Below are 8,940 nucleotides of genomic sequence, written 5' to 3'. Positions count from 1 at the left end.
ACACGTTATAAACAGTGTTATTGTTATATTGTTAGATATTATGCACCTTCGTTTTCGTACAAATATGAGTGGACATGTATATGTATATAATGTCGTTTATGTCAGTACAAGAAGTGATCATGTACCGATTTCATAGTTTAGTTCTGTGCGTTACTGGGTTATTCTCTTCGTTTCAGTTTGGAAATCAAATCGTGACAATAGTCCAGGCAGTCTTTCTTAGAAATCCCCATTATATAGACTTTGTATAGCAACATTGTATGGAATGTCTACTGTATAATAATAATCTAATAAAGACCAACACCGTATATTTATATCAAAATACAGTTCAACGCACAGTCCATGTTTTGGCCTTGTTTGTATACAGTCAGATGTATTCACAAGGAAGTGTTCAGTATAATACAGAGAAGTAACTGGGGCTGTGTGAGGCCAAAGTCATCAAAGCGACAGTAAAAGACTTCCCTGACAACCGATCAAAAGTACAGCAGGATGTGGAAACAGTATCGTGGAGACGGAAATGATTTTATCTCCTTTGTATACTGACATTTTAGTAGTAGTACTAATAAATCCTGATTCGTTGACTCGAACATGCGCAGAGGGCACAGCGAATACCATGCTCTAAAATGAGACTCTAAAATGATTCTGTAAGGGCTTTTATGAGTAAGATTCACCTGTGCTGTTCGGTTATTGCGTTGTGTGGAATTATCCGTGTGTCCAGTATCCGTGCATTTCCCATGCATTAAACTATATTACCCGTGCATTACCAGTACATTACACGTACAGTATCCGTCATCAGTATCCCTTTAGTATCCTTCATCATCTATGTCCTATCCGTACATTACCCGTGCCTTATCAGTACACTGTCTCTGCTTTATTCGTACAATATCCATACATTACGCGTGTTTTATCCGTACATTTATATTACAGTATCTGTACATTACATTCTACCATGACATTGATGAATACTTGATTCTGATTGGTTAAAAAGAGGTGTCCTTTACGCTACGGAAACCCCGTTCAAATATATAGAGGTTATTACGCGAGTGTATTTGGGGATGGTAAATATCCTGCCTTAGGAATAAACATTGTATTTAGCGAGCCTTGGCGAGCTAAATACATACTGTGTATATTCCTAATACAGGATATTTACCATCCCCTAACACACAAGCGTGATAACCTCTTTATCATATAATGTCATTCTTTAATTCTGTGCTTCAAAATCGCTTTCCCTCTCTCACAAACATTACCGAAACTTTGCGAGTTTTCCTGGAATGCGCGCATTGATATTTATTACGTCACAGGGTAAGTGATGTGTCAGTCAGACAGTGACAGTAGCCAATATAGTTCCAACTGAAATCTGTTTTGTATCCAGTGGCGAAGCATCATATACGCAAAACAATTGTCTGTCCGCTAGAGTAACTGCCCTTTGTCAAAGGGAAGCTACTCTAACCCTAGTTTATGAGACGTCACGGTCACGGTCAGACGTTGTTGACAGTCGCTCTGTTCTGTCATAACGTTAAAAAGTGTAGTCAGATGTACACACAGAGACAAAACGAAACAAGGTAACAATTCAAATATATTTCGGCCAAATGCAACTATTTTAATTTGTTAAGAAGGTTTCAAGCCGCAGATATGGCTACTGATCCTGCTTGGCTAGGCCTCGTGCCCTCGCAAAATTGTTTCGAAATTTATATTTCCAAAGTTGCCAAAACTTATAAAATGCCTTAACTACGTCACAGTTAGACACGGATTTTCAGTATATTAGACTGTTCTTTTGATAATGATAGCAATTATCCCTGTAGTTTATCCAGATTCCCGATGGTTAATTCTGACTCGATATCCGAATGACGAGGGCGACTTTCACTGTTTGTGTATAAACAGTGAAAGTAGTCCCTACTTGACCTTTGATATTTTCATCTCTATCCGCATATGACCCCAACGGATATCGTTTTTATCCGTCGGCTTTATCCTGCCGAGAAACCTACCCATTATATGATAAATTACACTATCCATACATTATCCGTGCATTATCCGTGCAGTATCAGTACATTATACTGTTCCTACCTCTACTTTCAGCAGTATTTCTGGTATGTCACGGCGTGATAAAAGGAGGAAAGGCCAAAGTGATGAATGTTTTCGACGGTTCAGTGTCATCACATGTCTGGGTCTCTTCAGCTTCGACTTCTGTCGTCTCCTATTTAGAACGGCGCCGCTTCCTATTGTCACAGTTTGTATTGCGGTGTTTACTTTCGTTTTTTATACATCCGGGAAAGGTTTTTCGTCAGGGCTCAGACAAAATATGATTTATGCTATATCAAAAATGTGCCTGTTGGTTTAGTTATTCCATAAGTACGTTTTACGTAATGCATAGTGTCTGCAATGGGGACCACTGAAGTTACATGCAAGCTTATGAAAGGGATACTTTTCAAGACTGAGTTCGAAAAGAGTTGTTATCAATATTTTTTTTGCGAGTTACCCCAATTGCTACATGTATTTTACATGAGTTAATGCCCTTACTGCATGCTCTTCAACATTAACTTCAAATGCTCATCACTATATAAACAAAAATAACTCTAATATACCCCTTGTCGGGGGATAGTGTTAACGCTGTTTTCTTGTTGATATATATCCTATGAGATATAGTGAGTGAGTATGGTTTTACGCCGCTGTTAGCAATATTCCAGCAATATCACGCGGTGGACACTAGAAATGGGCTTCACACATTGTACCAGAGTTCATCAAATTTAGGCTCAGAAATGTTTAGCCACCTCTCCTAATTATCTGTTACCCATCAGCCTGCTGTAGATGTGACAGAACAACAGTTTGACGTTGACACCAACACGGAATAAGATTATTTGGTAGTTCACGCTCATAAGCTTTGCCTGCCAACACCAAGAACTGTTACCTTAATTATTCCCCCAAAGCTCTCACGGGGGCACCTTGTGTTGTTTTCGATATTTCCTTTCCACATTGTATGCATGAGGCGGACAAAAGGGAGTTATTCCCACTAACTTAAAATGTGTTTCTGAGTTTTGACTGTACAGCGCGAAGATTAATATTCCCGATTTGGGATCCTGTCCAATTAGGGATAACCCATTGAAGATAAATATATTGGATATGGCAGAATGTATATGCACCTCGTCGAAAGTACCGCACCACCAAACTTGAAGTGTAATTGCGAGTTAATTTTCAATGAAGAGATTTTCAAATGGTACACTGTGTGCTGACACATCATCTGCATGTAGAATGGTAGCCGGCTTAACTGCGCAACTCTGGGCGCGTTCATGTGAGCGGTATGCACACCTGGGGGTTCTCTATATAGAAACTGATGCTTGGTGACAGAAGGTCATGCGTCTTTACTGCTATTAATTTGTATGAATGTTCAATCACATTTAAAGTCTCTTTTTGAAACAATTGTAACTGAAATGCTTAAGCGTACTATCCCAGAAAAAGAAGGATGTCAAATCATTAGCATGCACCATATACGAGCATATCATGTCACGGTATTGATTGGACATGTGAGGGACTTGCTGAGGTCAGGACGTCCACGGAAGACCAGTGGCAGAGAGAAGAGGGTCTTTTAACGCAAGGCAAAACGGGTTCCAACTTCAACTTGCGCTGTTTTTAGTCATCACACCAACAACAGTGTCCCTGGGCACCTTCAGGCATCAACTGAATGTAGCAGGATTAAGCGCCAGAAGACCATTAACAGGCCTCACTCCTCTCACTACAACGCAGTCGGGACCGTTTAGCAGAGTGTCAGACTAGAGTATACTGGAACATCATGGATGATTCGTTGGTCTGAGTGAGTGAGTGAGTGAGTATGGTTTTATGCCGCTTTTAGCAATATTCCAGCAATATCACAATGGGGGACACGAGAAATGGGCTTCACACATTGTACCCATGTCGGGAATCGAACCCGGGTCTTCGGTCGGCGTGACGAGCGAACGCTTTAACCACTTGGCTACCCGACCGCCCCTCGTTGGTCTGACAAGAGTTGGGTCTTGCACCACACTGATGGTAGGACTCGTGTCTGAAGGCAAAAGGGAACATCAGCCCAACATCAAGGAAACAGTGGCATGCGGGGGCGGATCAGTGATTGTATGGGGTTGTTGTTCCTTTGAAAGCAAACTTGATTTGGTCACAGTTCAGCTCAGGGTACATTAAATGCACAACTGCCAGACCCCACCAGCACGAGCTGTGACTGAAAACCAATCACTGTAAAGTTGGAACACAAACTGAGATTAATACTTTGACTTCATGAGTTTCACCCGTGTATATCCAGGTTAGAATATATATAGGTATTCTGAAACCCATGCTTGCCATAAAAGGCGACTATCCTTTATAAGAGGCGACTAACGGGGGGTCAGGCTCGCTGACTTGGTCGATGCATGTTATCGTATCCCAACTGCGTAGATAGGTGCTCATGATATTAGTCACTGGGTTGTCCGGTCCAGACTCCATTATTTACAGACTGCCGTCATATAGCTGGCGTATTGCTGAGCGCGGCGTAAAACAACAAACAAACCGAGTATACTGCGCTTTCTGTATAGGTGTTGAGAGCCGGCAAATGAAGAAACATAAGGATTGAAGAGCTTAATGCTTACCAAGTATTAACATTTCTGCATTGTGTGGGCAAAGTTACAATGATGTTTGTCATCACTGACTACTTACCAAATCAACAAAAATGTTTTCGTAGATTTCTTGTCACAATCATGGTGTGTGTTTTACTTCAAACAGCGGATTTTATCATGGACGAAATTAGATGGGATCTTATCTTGAGGAGAATGTTGAATCCACGCACATCGTGCGTATTTCAACAAATTGATGTTGATTATGATCGAATTAAAAACTGTCCCACTTAATTACCACTACTGCTGTTTTTCTACACTCGGACCAGGGAGCATGTAAGGTCCATTTCAGGGCTATGTTATTGCCGAAATCGTCGTAAAAATATAACCGCCCACTCTTTCTTTATAGCATATCATTGTTTTTATTGTTAAGTAATCTTAATCCTTTTGTGACCAAATGAGTGAATTAGTGGCACCCCAGGTTTTGGTGAAGACTTTATTTGATACTGAGTGCTCTATACATTGACTGGATCTATTTTCTCCACACCATTTTCACATAATCATTTCCAGAGTAACCCAATGCACATCACTGGAATAACCCTTCAGTTTTTGTTTTCTATCAGACTAACATATACTCTTTCACTTCCGTGTTTGTACACAGAAAGAAGGTTCCGTATTTATCACAGAATATACCATACATGTCTTTTGACATTAGGACATCCCTGACATACTCCCCCGACTCTGTCAGCTGTATCACCTTGTTGGTGTTCCTGTCTGTAAGCAAGATGTCTCCTTTGTCGGTAGTTGTTATGCCACAAGGGCAGCTGAGTGCTCTGTCTCCGGTAGGGGCGTACCTTCACACAACATCCCCCTCTGACGTCAGACATGTCACAGACTTCTTCTCACAGTCAGACAGGAGTATGTTGCCCTTGTTGTTGACACACATGTGGAACGGGGAGGGAAATAGTTTCTTCTTGTTGTGTTTAGTGATTGACCTCAGCACGTGTCCCGCCATGTCCAGGATATCAACACAGTTCTTACTACCTGCTGCTAGAGATGAAGGACTCAGAACAGCGAGAATGAAGTAGATCTTGCTTGTTGTGATGGTTGAGAGCAGCACCAGGTCAGGGGTCACTTCTACTGTTAAAATCTGACTGGGGAATGGGACGGCAACCATCACCTGGTTCTCCTTCAACTGTGTTACACCACATGGAGAGTTATCCAGGGGGAGTCTACTTTGACATGGTTGATTGTTTCTTGTGTACAAAGATTTCACACACTTCTTCACCCGGTCTTAGATCAGGCTCCACCTCATCGCCCGCCATCTTCCCATCAATCGTGTGAACCAGCACTGGAGACGGCAGACATGTGCCCTCATCCTGGTATGTGACGTCAATCTTCCCCAGTTGTAGGTCATCTAGGATGTGCTGGACGTTGTCAGTGTCAGGTGTGAACCTGATGTCATCTATTCTCCGAGTGTCTGCTGTGTCTGTGTTCCTGACATCCCCCAACTCTACAGCCCCCAACTCCCAGGCCGGCGCACGTCTGTGTTATGTGATTCAGTTCATCCAAGAGTTGTGTTTCTTTCTCTTTAATCTTGTTTATAGCTATTTGACAAATTGATTTAATATTTTGCACAGTTAACTCCGTGATTCTTGAACTATTTTGTAGTTTCTCGTTTTTCACCTCTACCTTCTTCGACCTCACCTTCAGTCTCTCCCCTATGCCAAATCTCTTCTCCAGCAGTACTGTCTTCATCTCTGGCCTCATAGACTCAATGGTGATGACAGTTTTACAAGCTCTGTGGTGGATGATACAACATGTCTGACAAGCAGTCTTCTGACAGTCTTTACAGTGGAAATCTACATTGTTACTCTTGTGCTCTGCACACTTGACTCTCCGTCTGCCTTTATACCTAGATGACAGGTCACACAGGTCATGGTTCTGTGACGTAGGGCTCACCCGGTGTGTCTTCACACATCTGTCACAGAGGGCTACTTCACACTCAGGACACCACAAGGCACCTGGAGTTGTCTCCCCTATTTGTTGACAGATCCTGCAGCAGGTGCTTGACGTCTCTGTGAACAGAAGTACGAACGTATTGTTTCTAAAACAAAACAATATGGGAATGCTAAGTATGTAAACAGTCTTTATTTAACGTTCAATAAACAATCAAACTTAATGAACTATTTCAAGTTTCAATTTCTCATGAATAATTACTTTACCATAAACACAGGTGATTAATCATTTTAAATATTACAACTGGTTGTACCTTTATCTTGTTCACCTGGCTCACCTTCTACAAAATAATTCATCAAACTGGATTGACATTATTCCTGATGAATACGTTTCTTGAACATGATTAACTGATCGATATGAATGTTACTTCTGGTTGAACTTTACCTGGTACATCTCCCTCGGCCCCCAGAGTGTCAATCAGCCCATGTATAATAATGCTTGGTTTGATCTGCCCCGCCCACTCCTCCACTGGCCGGCTGGGGTGGGGGACCTTGGTATCTTGTCGACAGAAGGCACATGGGATTATCTGGGACTATACAGCATCTGGTCTGGTTTGGATGTACTTGGTGACACATTTCCTGCAGAATGTGTGATCACACCTCAGTGTACAGAGGTCTGTGTACAGTTCCTGGCAGATCCCACAGGTGAGGAATTCCATCACTTTCTCATTCTGGGATGTCGCCATCTGAAAAACCAAAATGAAGGTCAAAAATTATTTTCAGGTGAAACTCGTCGGTTTCTGTAATGGGGCAATGTGTATTTTGGTTGGCACATCCCGAAAATGGTACTGCCAGGATCCCTGGTAGCTTGTACTAAGAATGTGCAGTGATGTAGTTATGTAGTCACTGAAACAGTTGCTGGAAAAGATTTCTAAGGAGCACAAATAGAGCAACTGTTCTTTTTTTCATGAATTAGTAGCAGACATCATTGGCCTATCGCCAGGGCCGTGCTCTTTGAGTTAACCAAACAATAGATTTTTCGATAACTTATGTGTGGATGGCTGTTTCTCCCCTGAGTGTTGGAGGCGTAGTTAACACGGCTCTGGCGATAGGCCAGTGATATCTGCTACTAGTTAATGAAACACAGAACACTTGCTCTATTTGTGCTCCATCGAAATCTTTTCCAGCATCTGTTTCAGTGACTACATCACTGCATCACTGCACATTCTTATTTGTTTCTAGCTTCGCATGCAAATGCGAGTAAACCTGTACCCTGTTATTAAGGCCATAAACATCACTGTACGCACATAGAGACATTCGTGTACATTGTCGTACCTACGTTAAGGGTTGACTACAGTTGAAAACATCGCCGCGTCATGCCTGTTTGTCTCAATGTTCTGCTCTCTAGCTGGTGGGCGTAAACATTGTTATCACATGTGACAGACATCCAAAGTCCAGGTCGAATGTCATAAGGAAAGTACAACACGTTACTTCCTTCTGCAACAGTAAGGGATTGTGTTCAATTTATAAAACAATGTATCCCAGTTTGAAAACGTGTTGTCTTAAGCTATTTGAAAACTGGTAAATCTACGTTTTTACTGACTGAGTCAATGTATTGATAACAGCGATCGGCATTGCTCGCCCATTTCCGTGATCAGTCATTCGGCATGTACAAGACACATTTGAAAGCAGATAAGTGTTGTCTCCCTTTTTTTTTTATATGCTCAAAAGTTATGTATGTGATGACAGTAATACACATTAATAGTTGCGCCCAAACATGTATATATGTGCCCAAAAGGAGATCAGTATGAACGGGACCGCCTCCGTGGTCTGGTGGTAGAGCTTCCGCCCGGAGAGCGGACGGTCCGGGGTTCGATCCCCGGCCGCATCATGCCAAAAGACGTTAAAAGATGGTACTTGTTGTACCCTGTCTGGCGTTCGGCCTGAAGTGGGCAAAACAAGGACTGGTCGGCTCGGACTCAGTATACTTTGGGGTATTCATGTCAAACTGTGGCATGGTATCTCAGTGAGCTAGCTCTATAAATCGGACACGTACATGCAGCCACACACACGCACACGTGCATGCACGTCACTATATAAGTGCCATAATCTTGGATGCGACATTAAACCCAATTTCACCTCACCTCACCTCAGCATTAACGGTTCAGTGTGTCGTCTACAGTCTACAGTCTCCAGTATCAAGTTAGAGTGCGATCATTGAACGCATGCTAAAGAGTATCTCGGGTATTCTGACAAGACATACAACTGTGATAGTTAATAATGACTTTGTTTTCATGTGCCTTATAGAACTATGGGTAAATGACAGAATCCATGCTTTTTCGAAGATATATGTCTCTCTTCAGCGGCGCTAGAGATATTTGACCATTTTCGTGAGGTACGGTAGAGGTACAGTT

At 42.1% G+C, this 8,940-nt stretch overlaps 1 pseudogene; it reads right to left on the bottom strand.

Annotated features, from left to right (window-relative positions):
- Positions 1 to 5,187: 5,187 nt before the first annotated feature.
- LOC139469122 (E3 ubiquitin-protein ligase TRIM56-like) lies at positions 5,188 to 7,272 on the bottom strand (annotated as a pseudogene).
- Between the last annotated feature and the right edge of the window lie 1,668 nt (positions 7,273 to 8,940).

The sequence above is a fragment of the Haliotis cracherodii genome, unplaced genomic scaffold (assembly GCF_022045235.1).
Source record: "Haliotis cracherodii isolate W230 unplaced genomic scaffold, xgHalCrac1.p SCAF_2, whole genome shotgun sequence".
Classification (NCBI taxonomy): Eukaryota; Metazoa; Mollusca; class Gastropoda; order Lepetellida; family Haliotidae; genus Haliotis; species Haliotis cracherodii.
This window is presented reverse-complemented; position numbering and strand designations above follow the sequence as displayed.